At 41.1% G+C, this 19,924-nt stretch overlaps 2 pseudogenes; both read right to left on the reverse strand.

Annotated features, from left to right (window-relative positions):
* Window positions 1–8: 8 nt before the first annotated feature.
* On the reverse strand, window positions 9–984 carry LOC122440916 (annotated as a pseudogene).
* A 17,930-nt stretch (window positions 985–18,914) lies between these two features.
* On the reverse strand, window positions 18,915–19,687 carry LOC122440917 (annotated as a pseudogene).
* Window positions 19,688–19,924: the final 237 nt, after the last annotated feature.

Here is a 19,924-nt window from a genome sequence, read left to right on the forward strand (position 1 = left end):
TCCACTCTTCAGTAACTCGTACTTTGAAGGTTTCTGCTTATAATTTCCCAAATTATTGCAATTCTGACTTCCATCATTCCTTCCTCCGTAGCTGGTATAACCAGCTCTGCAGCCCCCATCCTGGTGGCCATGTCCAGGCCCTCCTCCATCACAACCTTCTTGTCCTCCTCCATAACCAGGACTAACCCTCAAACTATCACCTCCTGGTCCTCCTCCATACCCATGGTCACCATCCTCAGATTCACCACCTCTTCCACCTCCATCAGATCCTCCTCTAAAGTCCCTTCCTTGTCCTGCTCCAAAATTTCCACCACCATCATGCAAGTACAGAAAATGAACCCTACCTCCTCCCCTTCCTATTCTAGAATGCTGGAGTTCCTGCATTTCTTGTCTAGACAAGGCCTTTCTTACTTCTGCCTGATGACCATTGACAGTATGGTATTTCTGCAATACAATCTTATCCACGGGATCGTGGTCATCAAAAGTCACAAACCCAAAGCCTCTTTTCCTTCCAGACTCCCTATCACTAATAATCTCAATGGCTTTGATTTTTCCATATTTCCCAAAGTAATCTCTAAGATGATGCTTCCCCGTGTCTTCCCCAATCCCACCAACAAACAGTTTCTCCACAGTGACAAGAGCCCCCGGTTTTCCATAGTCCTCTCTTGGGACAGCGCGTTTGGGGGCGACCCTTTTCCCATCAATGAAATGAGGTCTGGCCGCCATGGCAGCATCCACCTCGGCCATGGAGGAAAATGTGACAAAACCAAACCTTCTTGATGTCTGGCTGGCGGGGTGTCTTATGACCACACAGTCTGTAAGATATCCCCACTGCCGGTAGTAGTTCCATAGAGCTTCTTCTGTGGTTTCAGAGCTCAAACCACCAACAAAGAGTTTGCGGAATTCTTCTTTCTCTCTCTCATTCCTCTCCAACGGATCAGATGTTGACATTTTCTTCATCACAGGCTTGGCCGCTTGAGCCATTTTTCTGAAGCTGAGGAGGATGAGGGAGATCTCAGAGACTAACAGGAACCTGACCAGTCCCGGCTCCCGGCTTCCGCTGCTCCGGAAACAGAGCCTCCAGGAAAACCTCACGTCCGGGCCTCAGGAATGCTGTTACTGCCTCTGGAGCCTCTGCCGCCCTTGAATCTGTCTTGAGCAACTTTCGATTTTTCTGCAAAACATTATTTAACAGAGTGACCTTTCCTGATGCATATTACCTTCTCTAATGTTGATTTCTTCCCATTTTTAATTCTATCTGCATTATTATCTATTTATTTTACACTGTTTCTCTCACAAATGGTATATTCAGTGAATAGATGACTAATGTGGACTTTAAGGTTTTACTCCGAGTTATTTACCTTTTGCTTTGCCCTTACAGGGACTTGCCTGGTGGCTTCAACGGTAAAGAATATGCCTGCAGTGTGGGAGACCCAGGTTCCATCCCTGGGTGGGAAGATGCCCTTGAGAAGGGAATGGTTACCCACTCCAGTATTCAGAGGAGCCTGGCAGACTATAGTCCATGGGGTCACGAAGAGTTAAACACGACTGAGTGACTAACATACACACACATGGGGAAAGTGAAGCCAGAAAGGATAAAGGGAGGAAGAAATTAAAATTACTAATGATGAAAAGATTGGTGGTGTGGTGGTTTAGTCACTAAGTTGTGTCTGACTCTCTTCAACCCTGTAGACGGGCTGTAGCCTGCCAGGCTCCGCTGTCCGTGGAATTCTCCAGGCAAGAATACTGGAGTGGGTTGCCATTTCCTTCTCCAGGGGAAAGCCTAACTGAGGACATATTTGAGCAGAAAACTTGCAAAAAAAATTGCAAAAAAAAAAAAAAAAGAGAGAAAGAAAGACTCAACCACAGTGTGGGTAAAGAATTTTCCACAGAGGATAACAATTTAAACAAAGCAGAGCCAAGTATTACTTCCATTTCTTGGTGATGTCGTTTTTTTGTAATCTGTCCTGTTATTCCAAGAAAGTTTCAAATGCAAAACTATACAAAACCTTGAATATTTTGTAACATTAACACTTAGGATATACCTTTCAATAACATAACGTTCTCTTGTAAGAGCTAACTCTAGGAAATTTCACCAAGAAAAGAATGCAAGTGGACTCTGTTCCCATCAATATGGATGCCACACTTACCAGAACAGGCTGATCCGTGAAAGAGGCCGATGCTGGTTCCCCCTGTCCTGTGACCCAATCCTGCGATGAAGACTGCCTGTAGCTTGCCAGAGAAAGCAGTGACTTCTGCCTCGGATTCCCCTTTTATGAAGGGAGTGGGTAACCCAATCAGTGGATTTTTCAAAGACACACCCTATCTCAGATCAAAGGGATTTGAGAGATTCTTCAGTCTTTATACACAAATGCAAAAATAAGAGGCTATTAACACTGTCAGAAACTATCCTGGATGAAAAAAGTGGGATTTCCCTCATGGCACCGTGGATAAGAATCTGCCTGTTAAAGCAAGGAACTCACGTTCGATCCCCAGTCCAGGAAGATTTTGCGTGCTGTGGAGCAACTAAGCCAGTGTGCCAGCTCAACTACTGAGCCCACACTCTAGAGCCTGTGGTCTGCAACAAGAGGAGCCCCAGTTCACTGCAATTAGGGAAAGCCCACACAGAGCAGGGAATACCCAGCACAACCAAAAAAGAAAAAAATGTTTAAAAAATTTAATACATCTATGTATGGAGTGGTATTTGCAGTTCCTATCAACAAGTTAATCTTTCCTTTTACTCCCACTATGGATACAGCCAACAAAAATAGGAATAGAAGTTTCTATCTATATACAAAGATTTCCAGAAATTGATGTTATAATAGCAAAAAGGAAAAATAGAGACCTTTTGAATGTTTATCAATAATTGTTGAGGTTGTTTATTTGCTAAGTCCTGTCTGTGACTCTTTGTGAGCCCCTGGGCTATAGCCCACCAAACTCCTCTGTTTATGGGATTTTCTAGACAAGAATACTAGACTGAACTGCCATGTCCTTCTCCAGGGGATCTTCCCGACTCAGGGATCGAACCAAGGTATTCTGCTCCAAAATGTTTGTTGACAAGTCTGTAATGTCTATATCACACAGCCATTCTTTTAAAAGGTTAGTATTAGTTCCATAGAGCTTCTTCTGTGGTTTAGTATTTTGTACGTTTACCCTTCAACTAATTCCTGGTTAATGTTTGATGATTTCAATCACCTTACTCTTTTCTGATCCTTTGACCTAATTAGTCTGTCTACTCCCTTTACTTCACTGACTAGGGTTTAACACTTTTATTAATCCACTTTTTGTCTGGAAACTTGTCAGTCACACTCATACACACATTAGGGTGTAGTTACACTAGTGATTACACTATAAATACTTCACTTAATAGTCTAATACAGATAATTATTTTTAGCACCTTTCCCAAATGCTAATAACACCTTAGAACACTTTCTTTCTTTCTTTTTTTCCATTTATTTTTATTAGTTGGAGGCTAATTACTTTACAATATTGTAGTGGTTTTTGCCATACATTGACATGAATCAGCCATGGATTTACATGTGTTCCCCATCCCGATCCCCCCTCCCACCTTCCTCCCCATCCCATCCCTCTGGGTCTTCCCAGTGCACCAGCCCTGAGCACTTGTCTCATGCATCCAACCTGGGCTGGTGATCTATTTCACCCTTGATAGTATACTTGTTTCAATGCTGTTCTCTCAGAACATCCCACCCTCGCCTTCTCCCACAGAGTCTAAAAGTCTGTTCTGTACATCTGTGTCTCTTTTTCTGTTTTGCATATAGCGTTATCGTTGCCATCTTTTTAAATTCCATATCTTAGAACACTTTCAATTCTATTTTAACTACTTGATTCTTCTATTACTGTTGTCATTGTTTTAATGCTACAGATATTTTAATGTCCCTGAGATAAACCTAGAAGGGCTTTATGAAACAAAATTTATTCATAATTATTTTGAAATTTTCCTATTCATGCTTTTTGCATTCCTGGTTTTTAATATGGAATTATTTTACTTTGGACTTAACAACTCACTCTAGTATTTTGTCTAATTTCAATGTTGTTCACAATGAAGTGTTTGACTTAAGTTTTGACAGACATCTTTACTTGGGGCAATGTTGATGCTGGGTATAAAACTCTAGTTGGATTTGATTCTTCTTAGCTTATTAAAAATGGTGCTCACAGGACTTCCCTGGTGATCCATTGGTTAAGACCCTGAGCTCCCAATGCAGGGGGCACAGGATTGAGCCCTGGTTGGGAAACCAAGATCCTGCATGCCTCTTGGCCCTATCCCCCCTGCCAAAAATGTATAAAAATAGTACTCTCTTGTTACCCATCTTATTTTGTTTTTCCTTAGACATCACCAATTAGCTTTTTCCTTGCTTGTTTGGCCTTTGTATTCTCTAAAAGTGCATTACATTAACTTTGGCTTTTAGACCATATTTTAGCTCATTATTGTATCTTGTATATATACAATATTTGACTCAGGATGTTGAGTTATTGCAACCATTGGGTGATGTCTTTTTAAACCATGCTTGTGTATTTTCACTTCTGATATCAATTTCTCCCCCACTTTCTCTCTACTTTCCTTTTCATCACATCTCATTTCTCTTCTAACTGTGTTCTGAGTTTTCCAAGATTATTCCCCTTGGATTCTATTGGGATATTTGCTCTTGAACTGTCTTGCTGTTTAGTAGTCTGGTTTGTGCTGGGATTAATATATTCTTAGCTACTTAAGTTCTTCATTTCAGCTCTAACATAAACAGTATGCAACTTTAAGGTTTGTTTTTTTTTTGCAACTTTAAGTTTTGAAAGAAAACAGTTGCTCAATGAGGATAAAATGGATTCTATTTAGTTCAATAAATCTCAAGTAGATAAAGGAAATTTGTAACTTAGATCATATTAAAATATTTTAGGCATCTGTAGTCATCAAAATTCATCTGAAAACTTGAGCAGAGGAAGAGATTTGCATTACTGTATCTTAGTCAAGTACATCAAACTGAATACTGTAAATATAATAATCCTATCTGATGAAAAAAAATACTGAAAAAACACTGGAAAATGGGTCAAACTGTAGAATAGACATGCCATAAGAAAGGATAAGTTAATAGTTGGTATGAGTCTTCTCTTAGAACTGTCAGTCTTGTGAAGTCTCAATGTAGGTCAAGAGTAATGGATCAGATTTCAAATTTAACTTTTGACTTAACAAGGGTTGTAATCATAAGACACCAGTTCTCAAGGCTTAGAAAGAAGAAAAGGATATAATGTTTTCTGATGTGGATGACATTTTGAAATATTTCTTTTTGTTTCTTTAAGGACAAATATTATCAAAACCAGTATCCTCTTTCAATTTATTTTCTTTAGTATGCTTTCTACAAAATTTAAAATCACATAGGTCATATTATTGCCTGGAGCAGAGATCCCACCCATGACAAGGTCATGAGGAGAAAACCTGACAGGCAAGGCGGATCAATAAGTTTCCTGGGTGGTGGTATCTTATGAGATTATCCAGGATGAAAGGAGTGTTTAAATTTAAACTCCTTTGCTGGCATTCTAGTTTGATTAGCAAATGCCTTTATGCCCTTGGTACTAATATGCATGACTGCTTATAATACCCTAATCATAAAACAGCGTAAAGAACCTGATCATATAAAGGCCCTAATAGACACAGAGCCCTTCGGGGAGTGAGGAAGGCCTATTAGAAAACACAAGAAAAAATTATTCTAAAAGTGGCTCTTGGGTTAACCTTTGCTTGCTGTGCTTTTGCTCTTAATGTGCTAAGGTTGTGTTATGGAAACCATTGTTAATATAGTTAAAGATCTAGAAAAATAAGAGCTTAGCCCTAGTGTGGTAACAATGAGATGGTTGTTAATTGTCAGCCAGGAGTGCTAGGCAGAGGCTGCCTCACTGAAGCTGCAGAGTCTGTGTGGGGTAAACCTCTTAGATAAATTCAACTGACAATTTCTGCAGAAGAATTGACCTTTGTGTTAACAAGGTTATACTTCTACTCTGTTGTGACATGCTGTACTGTTGCCCTATGAGACTGTAACTTTTCTGTTAAGGTCACCACAGAAACAGAAAATAAGTTTACATTCACCTGACTTGCATAAAATGTTAATAGGCCCCAAAGCCAGAAGATAATGTACAAGATCCTCATAAACAAAGAAGTATGCAGAAAACACTCTGGTTTTGTGAAGGACAAGCTGATGTAATGTTAAACTATCTTCCCCTTAGAAATGTACTAACTTAGGGTATAAAAGCTACGGTAAAAAATAAAGCATGGCCAGACCCTGCTGCAAACACCCCCATCTGGTCACTCTCTCTCTCTCTCTCTTTCTTTCTCTCTCTCTCTCTCTCTCTCTCTCTCTCGCCGACACCGTTCATCCTGAGGGTACCCCTGCATCCTGCTGGGGCTGGAGCCCAGCATATTGTCATTTTCTATTTGTGCTGGCTGGATAGAGCTATGCTTGTTGATCACTTTTTGTGTGTCCACTTGCTTGGGCTAAGGGATACCAAGATAGCTGGTTAAGCTTTATTCCTGGGTGTGTTCTTGAGAGTATTTCTGGAAGAGATTAACATTTGATTGTAGACTGAGTAAAAGACATCCAACCTCATCAGTGTGGGTGTTATCTAATCTCCTGAGGACCAAAAGAAATGGAACAAAAAGATGAAGGAAGGGTGATTCCACCCCCTCTTCTTGAGCTGCAATGCCCATCTTTTCCTGCCCTTGGACATCAGAGCTCCTGGGTCCCAGGCTTTCACACTTGGACTCAATTATACCACCAGCTTTTCTGCTTCTTCAGCTTGGAGATGATCATTTATGAGACTTCTCCATCTCAAACCTATAAGACAATTCCTATAATAAATTTCCAGATACATATGAAAAGTTAAGGTTGACTCAGGTTTTTTATATATTTATTTTATGTATTTGGCTGCTCCAGGTCTTAGTTGTGTCATCTGGGAACTTCAGTTCTGACACATGTGATCTGGTTCCCTGACTAGGGGTCAAACCCAGGCCCCTTGCATTGTGAATACAGAGTCTTAGTCACTGGGGATTAAGTCCCTAACCCAGGTTTGTATTTCAGCTAGATAATTGTGTCTAGATCTCATGACTAGATAACAAGGAGAAAGGATTTGGAATCTTAAGCTGTAGTGGCTAATTTAATGTGTGAATAATTGCTTGAAGTAATCAGATTATCTTTCAAGCTTCACTATAATTAGGGTTTTGACCATTGACACTGTAAGGGATCATTTACCTTTACCCTCTGCATCTAACATTCTGGAAGAGTCATAGTTGGGCTTAGAGGTACATGTTTTCTTTGGGGTTTAGGGCAAGAAACACTCATATGTGATATTGTAGACATTCACCAGAAGACAATACAACGTATTCATTGCAGTTTTAAAATTTAGCTATTATTTGACAATTGTACAAGTCTACTCATCTCCTGGAGAAGGAAATGGCAACCCACTTGAGCATTCTTGCCTGGAGAATCCCATGGACAGAGGAGCCTGCCTGGTAGGCTACAGTTCATGGGGTCTCAAAGAGTCGGACACAACTGAGCAACTTCACTTTCACTTTCACTCATTTCTTACTGTCTATGCATAGAGGCATTCAAAATATATTATACTATCTTCATTTTTTTAATTAATTAATTTTTTTAATTGGAGGCTAATTACTTTACAATATTGTAGTGTTTTTTGCCATACATTCACATGAATCACCCATGGGTGTACATGTGTCCCCATCTTGAACCCCCCTCCCACCTCCCTCCCCATCCCATCCCTCAGGGTCATCTCAGTGCACTGGCCCTGAGCGCCCTGTCTCATGCATTGAACCTGGACTGCTGATCTATTTCACATATGATAATATACATGTTTCAATGCTATTCTCTCAAATCATCCCGCCCTCGCCTTCTCCCACCGTGTCCAAAAGTCTGTTCTTTATCTCTGTGTCTCTTTTGCTGTCTTGCATGTAGAGTCATCATTACCATCTTTCTAAATTCCATATATATGCATTAATATGCTGTATTGCTGTTTTTCTTTCTGACTTACTTCACTCTCTATAAAAAGCTCCAGTTTCATCCACCTCATTAGAACTGATTCAAATACATTCTTTTTAATATTTGAGTAATATTCCATTGTGTATATGTACCACAGCTTTCTTATCCATTCCTCTGCCGATGGACATCTAGGTTGCTTCCATGTCTGGGCTATTGTAAACAATGCTGCAGTGAACATTAGGGTACACGTGTCTCTTTCAATTCTGGTTTCCTCAGTGTGTTTGCCCAGCAGTGGGATTGCTGGGTCATATGGCAGTTCTATTTTCAGTTTTTAAAGGAATCTCCACACTGTTTTCCATAATGGCTGTACTAGTTTGCATTCCTACCAACAGTGTAAAAGGGTTCCCTTTTCTATTTTCTGGTTTGTCTATTTTATTTATCTTCTCAAAGAACCAGCTTTTAGCTTTCTTGATTTTTGCTATTTAGTTTCCTTTGTTTCTTTTTCATTTATTTATGCCCTAATTTTTATGATTTCTGTCCTTCTACTAACCCTGGGGGTCTTCATTTCTTCTTTTTCTAGTTGCTTTTGTTGTAAAGTTAGGTTATTTATTTGATTTTTCTCGTTTCTCAAAGTAAGCATGTGTTGCTATGAAACTTCCCCTTAGCACTGCTTTTATTGAATCAATAGGTTTGGGGTTGTCGTGTTTTCATTTTCATTCATTTCTATGCATATTTTGATTCCTTTCTTTTATTTCTTCTGTGATTTATTGGTTATTCAGAAGTGTGTTGTTTAGCCTCCATATGATTGCATTTTTACTAGTTTTTTTTCCTGTAGTTGACATCTAATCTTACCACATTGTGATTAGAAAAGATGCTTGAAATGATTTTAATTTTTTGAATTTACCAAGGCTAGATTTATGGCCTAGGATGTGATCTTTCCTGCTGCATTTGAGAAAAAGGTGAAATTCATTGTTTTGGGGTGAAATGTCCTATAAATATCAATTAGTTCTAACTGGTCCATTGTATCATTTAAAGTTTGTGTTTCTTTGCTTATTTTCTGTTTAGTTGATCTATCCATACGTGTGAGTGGGGTATTAAAGTCTCCTACTATTATCATGTTACTGGGTTAATTTCCCCTTTCATACTTGTTAGCATTTGGCTTACATATTGTGGTGTCCCTATGTTGGATGCATATATACTTATAATTGTTACATCTTCTTCTTGGATTGGTCCTTTGATCATTATGTAGTGTCCTCCTTTGTCTCTTTTCAAAGTTTATATTATCTGATGTGAGTATTGCTGCTCCTTCTTTCTTTTGGTCTCTATTTGGGTGAAATAGCTTTTTCCAGCCCTTCACTTTCAGTCTGTATGTGTCCCTTGTTTGCAGTGGGTCTTTTATAGACATCATATATAGGGGTCTTGTTCTTGTATCCATTCAGCCAGTCTTTGTCGTTTGGTTGGGACTTTCAACCCATTTACATTTAAGATAATTGTTGATAAGTATGATCATGTTGCCATTTACTTTTTTGTTTTGGGTTCATGTTTATACAACCTTTCTGTGTTTCCTGTCTAGAGAGGATCCTATAGCATTTGTTGAAGAGCTGGTTTGGTGGTGCTGAATTCTCTCAGCTTTTGCTTGTCTGTAAAGCTTTTGATGTCTCCTTCATATCTGAATGAGATCCTTGCTGGGTACAGTAATCTGGGTTGTAGGTTTTTCTCTTTCATCACTTTAAGTATGTCCTGCCATTCCCTTCTTGCCTGAAGAGTTTCTATTGAAAGATTAGCTGTTATCCTTATGGGAATTCCCTTGTGTGTTATTTGTTGCCTTTCCCTTGCTGCTTGTAATATTTGCTGTTTCTGTTTGATCTTCATTAATTTGATTAACATGTCTTCAGGCGTTTCACCTTGGGTTTATCCTGTTTGGGACTCCTTAGGTTTCTTGGACTTGAGTGGCTATTTCTTTCCCCATTTTAGGGAAGTTTTCAACCATTATCTCCTCAGGTATTTTCTCATGGCCTTTCTTTTTGTCTTCTTCTTTTGGGACTCCTATGATTCGAATGTTGGGGCATTTGACATTGTCCCAGACGTCTCTGAAGTTGTCCTCATTTCTTTTAATTCTTTTTACTTTTTTCCTCTTTGCTTCATTTATTTCCCCTATTCTGTCTTCCACCTCACTTAATCTATCTTCTGCCTTAGTTACTCTACTGTTTGATCTCAGTTATTGCATTATTCATTATTGACTTTTTTTTTAATTCTTCTAGGTCCTTGTTTAACATTTCTTACATCTTCTCAATCCTTGTCTCTAATCTATTTATCTAAAACTCCATTTTGTTTTCAAGGTTTTGGATCATCTTTAGTATCATTATTCTGAATTCTTTTTCAGGTAGACTCCCTATCTCCTCCTCTTTTGTTTGGTATAGTTGGCATTTATCACGTTCCTTTACCTGTTGAATATTTCTCTGCCTTTTCATCTTGTTTAGATTGCTCTGTTTGGGGTGGCCTTTCTGTATGCTGGAAGTTTGTGATTCCTCTTTATTGTGGAGGTTCCTCCCTGTGGGTGGGGTTGGACGAGTGGCTTGTCAAGGTTTCCTGGTTAGGGAAGCTTGCGTCGGTGTTCTGGTGGGTGGAGCTGGATCTCTTCTCTCTGGAGTGCAATGGAGTGTCCAGTTAGTGAGTTTTGAGGTGTCTATGGGTTTGGTGTGACTTTGGGCCGCCTGTATTTTAATGCTCAGGGCTATGTTCCTGTGTTGCTAGAGAATTAGCTTGGTATGTCTTGCTCTGAAACTTGTTGGCTCTTGGGTGGAGTTTGGTTTCAGTGTAGGTATGGAGGCTTTTGGATGAGCTCTTGTTGATCAATGTTCCCTGGAGTCAGGAGTTTTCTGGTGTTCTCAAGTTTTGGATTTAAGCCTCCTGCCTCTGGCTTTCAGTCTTATTCTTGCAGTAGCCTCAAGACTTCTCCATCCATACAGCACTGATGACAAAACATTTAGGTTAATGGTGAAAAGATTCTCCACAGTAAGGGACACCCAGAGAGGTTCACAGAGTTATATGGAGAACAGAAGAGGGAGGAGGGTGATAGAGGTGACCAGGAAGAGAAAAGGGGAAATCAAAAGGGAAGAGAGCAGTCTAGCTAGTAATCAATTCCGTATGTGCTCTCCACAGTCTGGAACACCCAGAGAGGTCCACGGAGTTACATAGAGAAGAGAAGAGGGAGGAGGGAGATAGAGGTGACCAGGAGGAGAAGAGGGGCAGTCAAAAGGGGAGAGACCAGACTAGCTAGTAATCAGTTCCCTAAGTGTTCTCCACAACCCAGCACATCCAGAGAGATTCACAGAATTAAGTAGAGAAGTGAAGGGGGAGGGAGAGATAGAGGTGACCTGGGGGAGGAAAGGGAGAGTCGAAAGGTGAAATAGCAATCAAGGCAGTAATCACACCCCTAAGTAAAAATGTGTACTGAAGATTAGATTCTTAAAGGTACAAAATTGATAACAAACATCAAAAAGCAAAGATTAAAAATCTAGAGTAGGAGTTAGACTCTCAAAAATACAATATTAAAAATGCAAAACAATATCAATCACAAAAATTACAAAAATATTTATGTGAAATTTGCTTTAAAAATAGTCTTTTTTTTTTGCAAGGTAATAGTAGTTTATAAAAATGAAAATTAAAGGAGTAATAAAGAACTTAAAAATAAAAAGTGATAATAGCAAAAATATATCTAGGAATTTCTCTGGAGCTGTTGAGGGCAGTGTGGGGTCAGTTCAGTTCCAGAAATTTCCTTGCTCCAGCTTATACTTCTTCTCAAGGTCTATAGGCCCCTTCCAATGCTTAGTCAATGCTAACTACAGGGTTTTGCCTGTTGTACCTGTCGCTTCCAGAGCGCCTCCCTCTTCTTTGTTTATATTGGCTTCCTCTGTTTTCAAGTCTCTTCAGTGTCTAATTTCCGCCCTGACACAAGGGGGCGAAGGTGGTCACTTATTTAGGCTCACTTGTTCAGTGGTGCTGTGGGGAGAGAGGAACACCGCAAACACACACCACTGGCGTGTGTGGGGAGCGCTCGCAGTGTCTGGGCCACACTGGGTTTGCCCCAGCTCACGGCGCCTGTGCTTTCCTGGTCTACACTGCTCAGGTTCCAGGTTGCTCTGAAGGGGAATTGTCCAAAGTGGCCCCCGGGTTGTGTGCACTTTCCAGGTCTAAGCTGCTCAGGTTCAGGTTCTTGGGTACTCCACAAAGGCACAGACTCGGTTGGGTCTACGTTTGGTGCCCTTCCCAGGTCCGAGGAGCTCAGGCGACCAGGTGCTTGGCGAATGCACTATCCCAGGTGGGCGGTGCGTCTTATCACCTCCCGGCTCCCAGCCTCTCGGTTTCCTGTGTGCGCCACGGGAGCACCGTCTCAGGTGTGTCGTGTGTCTCTTCTGGGGGGCTGATCTCAGGCTGCGACCCTCCTGGCACATGTCAACCGTCCAGGATCTCAGAAGACCTGGTTAGCAACTGGGAGCCTGCTCACAATTTGGTGGAGGATGCCCCTCGCCTTCTGGCTCTAGCTGTCGCCCACCTGCCTCTCTGCCTCTGGCAGGGCGATGGGCCGGTCTGCAGCCAGCTAGCTCTCCTCTGGTATTCGCTCAATCCTTTGTTCTGTGAGCCCACCAGGCTCTGTCTTAGGTTAGAGCTTTTCGCAGGAAAGTTCTCTCTCTCTCTCTTTTTCTCTCTCTGGCTATCCCACAGTTTGGGTTGCTATCTCAGGATAGCTCCTTCAGATTGTCCTCAGGGCATTCAGGCCCGGTCCTTACCCTAAGCATGCAACCCACACCTCCCCCGCTCACTGGTGGCAGAAGCAAGCGTCTGGGCTATTTCTCCGCTGGGAGTTTCGGTTAAGACACGTATTCTGTGGGGTTTGTTTTTTGTTCTTTCCCCTCCTGGTTATGTTGCCCTCTGAGATTCCAAAACTCCCCACAGACCTGCCGGTGAAAGGGTTTCCTGGTGTTTGGAAACTTCTCCTCTTTCACGACTCCCTCCCTGGGATGGGTCTCTGTCCCTAACTCTGCCTTTCTGGGTGCCCGGTGTCCTCCACCAGTGTTCAGAAGTTGTTTTGTGGAAGTTGCTCAGCATTCAAATTCAAATGATCTTTTGATGAATTTGTGGGGGAGAATGTGGTCTCCCCGTCCTATTCCTGCACCATCTTACTATCTTCATTTTTACGTAGGATCTTTATACTCTTTGTGTCCTCAATCTCCCAGATTAGAAACACATTAATTGTAGAATACATACCCATAAAAATGGCCACAATGACTGACAATACTAAGGGCAGAGAAAGACTTGAAACAATTGGAACTCTCATCCGTTGCTAGTGGGAATGCAAAATAATACAATCTCTTGAGATATTGCTGTGGTATTTTCTTTTATAATTGATCACACAGTGATTAATACAGCTTTCCCACACAAGATAGTTGTTTTTCAGGAACAAAAACTAATATTCATTTAAAAAAAAAACCTCCAGATAGAAATGCTTCTTAGGGGCTTCCCTGGTTGTCCAGTGGTTAAGAATCTGCCTATGTTATGCAGGGGACATAGGTTCAATCCCTGATCTGGGAAGATCCCACATGCTTTGGAGCAACTAAGCCCATGCACCACAACTGCTGGATCCCTGCTCTAGAGCCCAGGAGGTACTAGTACTGAAGCCCACATACCTAGAGCCCATGCTCCATAACAAGAGAAGCCACCACAATGAGAAGCCCATGCTACAGGGAAGAGTAGCTCCCTGCTCTCAGCATCTAGAGAAAACCTTCATGAGGCAGTGAAGACCTAGTGAAGCCAAAAATAAAGAAAAAATGCTTCTTAGAAACTCGATTTATAATTGCCAAAACTTGGATGGGACGCCAACGTCCTTCCCTGCATGAATGGATAATCAACAGGACCCATTCCTGCTGCAGCATACCTCATGGAAATAATGGGACGTGATTTTTGTTAATTTGTATTGTTTTTTTTCTTTGACTGCCTCGGGCCTTGGTTGCAGCACTCGGGGTCTTCCTTGCGGCATGCCAGATCTTTCTGTTGCTGCAAGGGGGCTCTTGGTTGTGGTAGGTGAGCTTCTTTCTCTAGTTGCCCCACGCCAGCTTCTCACTAGTTGTGGCATTGGGGCTCAGTAGTTGGGGCACGTGGGTTTAGTTGCACTGGGGCTAGTGGGATCCTAATTTCCAAACCAGGGATCGAACCTATGTCCCCTGCATTGGAGGGTGGATTTTTAACCCCTGAACCACCAGGGAAGTTCCAGAACAAGATTTTTTGAAAACTGATTTCAATTTTTACTAATGTAAAATTGACTCTATATATTGAAACAGATAAAATATGTAAACAATAATAATTTCTAGTTGTATTTTTAATTTGATTGATTCATTTTTGCCTGTGCTGGGTCTTTGTTTCTCCCCAGGGTTTTCTCTAGTTGTGCCAAGTGGGAGCTACTCTCCAATTGTGGTTCATAGGCTTCTCATTTCAATGGCTTCTCCTGCTGCAGAGAAGATGGGCTTCAGTAGTTTCATCACATGGGCTCAGTAGTTATGATTCAAAGGCTCAATAGTTATGGTGCACAGGCCTATTTGCTTAGTGGCATGTGGGATCTTTCCAGACCAGGGATGTAACCAGTGTCGCCTGTGGTGGATTCTTTACCACAGAACCACAAGGGAAGCCCCACAAATCACTCAGTTCCGTTCAGTTCAGTTGCTCAATTGTGTCCAACTCTTTGTGACGCCATGAATCGCAGCACGCCAGGCCTCCCTGTCCATCACAAACTCCCGGAGTTTACTCAAACTCATGCCCATAGAATCGGTGATGCCATCCAGCCATCTCATCCTCTCTCATCCCCTTCTCCTCCTGCCCCCAATCCCTCCTAGCATCAGAGTCTTTTCCAATGAGTCAACTCTTCGCATGAGCTGGCCAAAGTATTGGAGTCTCAGCTTCAGCATCAGTCCCTCAAATGAACACCATCACTGGTTGGTGATGGACTGGTTGGATCTCCTTGCAGTCCAAGGGACTCTCAAGAGTCTTCTCCAACACCATAGTTCAAAAGCATCAATTTTTCGGCGCTCAGCTTTCTTCACAGTCCAACTCTCACATCCATACATGGACCACTGGAAAAACCTTAGCCTTGACCAGACAGACTTTGTTGCAAAGTAATGTCTCTGCTTTTTAATATTACTATCTAGGTTTGTCATAACTTCCTTCCACAGGAATAAGAGAGTCTTTTAATTTCATGGCTGCAGTCACCATCCACAGTGATTTTGGAGCCCCAAAAAATGAAGTCTGACAGTGTTTCCACTGTCTCCCCATCTATTTCCCATGAGGTGATGGGGCCAGATGCCATGATCTTAGTTTTCTGAATGTTAAGCTTGAAGCCAACTTTTTCACTCTCCTCTTTCACTTTCATCAAGAGGCTTTTTAGTTCCTCTTCACTTTCTGCCATAAGGGTGGTGTCATCTGCATATCTGAGGTTATTGATATTTCTTCCGGCAATCTTGATTCCAGCTTGTGCTTCTTCCAGCCCAGCTTTCTCATGATGTACTCTGCATATAAGTTAAATAAGCAGGGTGACAATATACAGCCTTGACGTACTCCTTTTCCTATTTGGAACCAGTCTGTTGTTCCATGTCCAGTTCTAACTGTTGCTTCCTGACCTGCATACAGTTTCTCAAGAGGCAGGTCAGGTGGTCTGGTATTCCCATCTCTTTCAGAATTTTCCACAGTTTATTGTGATCCACACAGTCGAAGGCTTTGGCGTAGTCAATAAAGCAGAAATAGATGTTTTTCTGGAACTCTCTTGCTTTTTCAATGATCCAGCAGATATTGGCAATTTGATCTCTGGTTCCTCTGCCTTTTCTAAAACCAGCTTGAACATCTGGAAGTTCTTGGTTCACATATTGCTGAAGCCTGGCTTGGAGACTTTTGAGCATTACTTTATTAGTGTGTGAGATGAGTGCAATTGTGCGGTAGTTTGAGCAATCTTTGGGATTGCCTTTCTTTGGGACTGGAATGAAAACTGACCTTTTCCAGTCCTGTGGCCACTGCTGAGTTTTCCAAATTTGCTGGCATATTGAGTGCAGCACTTTCACAGCATCATCTTTCAGGATTTGAATTAGCTCAACTGGAATTCCATCACCTCCACTAACTTTGTTCGTAGTGATGCTTTCTAAGGCCCACTTGACTTCACATTCCAGGATGTATGGCTCTAGGTGAATGATCACACCATTGTGATTATCTGGGTCATGAAGATCTTTTTTGTACAGTTCTTCTGTGTATTCTTGCCACCTCTTCTTAATATCTTCTGCTTCTGTTAGGTCCATACCATTTCTGTCCTTTATTGAGCCCATTTTTGCATGAAATGTTCCCTTGGTATCTCTAATTTTCCTGAAGAGATCTCTAGTCTTTCCCATTCTATTGTTTTCCTCTATTTCTTTGCATTGATCGCTGAGGAAGGCTTTCTTATCTCTCGTGGCTATTCTTTGGAACTCTGCATTCAGATGGGAATATCTTTCCTCTTCTCCTTTGCTTTTCACTTCTCTTCATTTCACTGCTATTTGTAAGGCCTCCTCAGACAACCATTTTGCCTTTTTGCATTTCTTTTCCATGGGGATGGTCTTGATCCCTGTCTCCTGCTTACAATGTCATGAACCTCCGTCCATAGTTCATCAGGCTCTCTGTCTGTCAGATCTAGTCCCTTAAATCTATTTCTCACTTCCATTGGATAGTCATAAGGGATTTATTTAGTCATACCTGAATGGTCTAGTGGTTTTCCCTACTTTCTTCAGTTTAAGTCTGAATTTGGCAATAAGGAGTTCATGATCTGAGCCACAGTCAGCTCCTGGTCTTGTTTTTGCTGACTGTATAGAGCTTCTCCATCTTTGGCTGCAAAGAATATAATCCATCTGATTTCGGTGTTGACCATCTGGTCATGTCCATGTGTAGAGTCTTCTCTTGTATTGTTGGAAGAGGGTGTTTGCTATGACCAGTGCGTTCTCTTGGCAAAACTCTATTAGCCTTTGCCCTGCTTCATTCCGTACACCAAGGCCAAATTTGCCTGTTACTCCAGGTGTTTCTTGACTTCCTACTTTTGCATTCCAGTCCCCTATAATGAAAAGGACATTTTTTGGGGGTGTTAGTTCTAAAAGGTCTTGTAGGTCTTCATAGAACCATTCAACTTCAGCTTCTTCAGCATTACTGGTTGGGGCATAGGCTTGGATTACTGTGATATTGAATGGTTTGCCTTGGAAATGAACAGAGATCATTCTGTCATTTTTGAGATTGCATCCAAATACTGCTTTTCGGACTCTTTTGTTGACTATGATGGCTACTCCATTTCTTCTAAGGGATTCCTGCCCACAGTAGTAGATATAATGGTCATCTGAGTTAAATTCACCCATTCCAGTCCATTTTAGTTCGCTGATTCCTAGAATGTCGACATTCACTCTTGTCATCTCCTGTTTGACCACTTCCAATTTGCCTTGATTCATGGACCTAACATTCCAGGTTCCTATGCAATATTGCTCTTTACAGCATCAGACCTTGCTTCTATTACCAGTCCCATCCACAACTGGGTATTGTTTTTGCTTTGGCTCCATCCCTTCATTCTTTCTGGAGTTATTGCTCCACTGATCTCCAGTAGCATATTGGGCACATACCGACCTGGGGAGTTTCTCTTTCAGTATCCTATCATTTTGCCTTCTCATGCTGTTCATGGGGTTCTCAAGGCAAGAATACTGAAGTGGTTTGCCTTTCCCTTCTCCAGTGGGCCACATTCATTAGGAAGTTACAAATCAAAACCAAAAGGAGTTATCACTTCCAACCTGTTAGGATGGTTGTTTCCAAAAAGACAAGAAATAGCAAATGCTTGCTAAGATGTAGTAAAGAGAAAAACTTTTGTTGCAGTGTTTGTGGGAATGTAAATTGGTGCAGCCATTGTGAAAGTCAGTATGAAGGGTCCTTAAAAACTTAAAAATGGAACCAACAATTCAACTGAATATATATGAATAAAGCCACTGTCCTGAATAACCATCTAGACACACATGATTGTTGTAGGATTATTTACAAGACTCGAGATATGGATATGACCTAAATATCTATCAAAAGATGAATATAAGGAAAAACAGTGATTTTATATTTTATATGTATGTAGATATCTGTAAACATGTGTATGCATACACATTTACATAAATATGTATGTGTGTATATATACATATATATATTTATATACACAAAGATACAGTGGTATAGTATTCAATCATAAAAAATAAGGACGTCCACTATTTGCAACAGTACAGATGATCCTTGAATGCCTCATACTAAGTGTAATAAGTCAGAGAAAGACAACTATTGTCAGATCTCCCATATATGTAGAATTAAAATAAAACTCAAATAAAAAAAATCATAGAAAAGTAAGTTGATATTTGTAGTTGCCAGAGGGAGAGAATTGGTGAGAAGAGAAATAGGATGAAAGTTGTCCAAAAGTACAAACTTCCCGTTATAAGATGAATAAATACAAAAGTCATAATGTACAATAAGAGGATTGCAATTAACACAGCTCTATGCTATATGAAATTTCGTAGTGAAATAAAGCCTAAGAATTCTCATGATAAGAAACAACTTTCTTTTTTTATTTTGGTAACTGTATAAAATTCACTGTGGTAATCACTTCACAATATATGTAAGTCATCATTATACTGTACACTTTCAACTTTGATACCTCATAAAACTAGAAAAAGAATTTAAAGATAAAAATATTCAAAACACTGTCACTGAACGAGAACATGTTACTCCTGTTTAGTTTTCAGGTTATTTTTATTTAACCATAAAAGTTTAACAGCTTCTTAACCCTACACACACCCCATAGAATTTTTCAAAGAAATAATATTATGTCTTACTGCACCATGACTCTGGCTAAGAGCCTCCACTATCAGGGCCACCTCGAAAATTGCCACCTCTAGGTCCTCTTCCATACCCATGATTGCCATCTTCCACATCCATCAGATCCTCCTCTAATGTCCCTTCCGTGTCCTGCTCCAAAATTTCCACCACCACCATGATACTCTCCAAATGCAACATGGCCTCTCCTTCCACCTCTAGAACTTTGGACAACCTGCTTTCTATATCAAGAAAATGCCTTTCTTCTACATAATGACCATTGATGGTATGAATTTTCTGCAACACTATCTTATCCACGGGATTGTGGTCATCAAAAATCACAAGCCCAAAGCCTCTTTTCCTTCCAGACTATCAGTAATTATCTCAGTGGCATCCATTTCTCTATATTTCCCAAAGTGATCTCTAAGATGATGCTCCTCAGTGTCCTCTGCAATTCCACCAACAAATAGCTTCTTCACAGTGACAAGAGCCCCCAGTTTTCCATAGTCCTCTCTTGGGACAGCGTGTTTGGGGGTGACCCTTTTCCCATCAATGGAATGAGGTCGCCTCCATGGCAGCATCCACCTCAGCCATGGAGGAAAACGTGATACAACCAAATCTTCTTGATGTCTGGCTCGCGGGATCCCTTATGACCACACAGTCTGTAAGTCTTCCCCACTGCTTACACTGTAGGTCCTCGGGCTTTCTTCTGTGGTTTCAGAGCTCAAGCCACCAATAAAGAGTTCACAGAATTGTCCCTTTCCTCTCTTTTTTGTGTCCAAAGTGACAGATGTTGAAGTTTTCTTCATCATGGGTTTAGTCGCTTGAGCCCATTTCCAGAAGCTGAGGGGGATGAGGGAGATCGCAGAGACTACATAAACTGATGGGTCTCAGCCCCAAGGGGAGGACAGTGCCTCCATGAGAACCTCCACAGGGACCCAGTGATGCTGCCACTGTTGCTGGAACCACTGCTGCCCTTGAATCAATCTTGAACAAGCAATATTTGACTTTTCTGCAAAACATCATTTAACAGAGTGACTTTTCCT

The sequence above is a fragment of the Cervus canadensis genome, chromosome 4 (genome assembly GCF_019320065.1).
Source record: "Cervus canadensis isolate Bull #8, Minnesota chromosome 4, ASM1932006v1, whole genome shotgun sequence".
Lineage (NCBI taxonomy): Eukaryota > Metazoa > Chordata > Mammalia > Artiodactyla > Cervidae > Cervus > Cervus canadensis.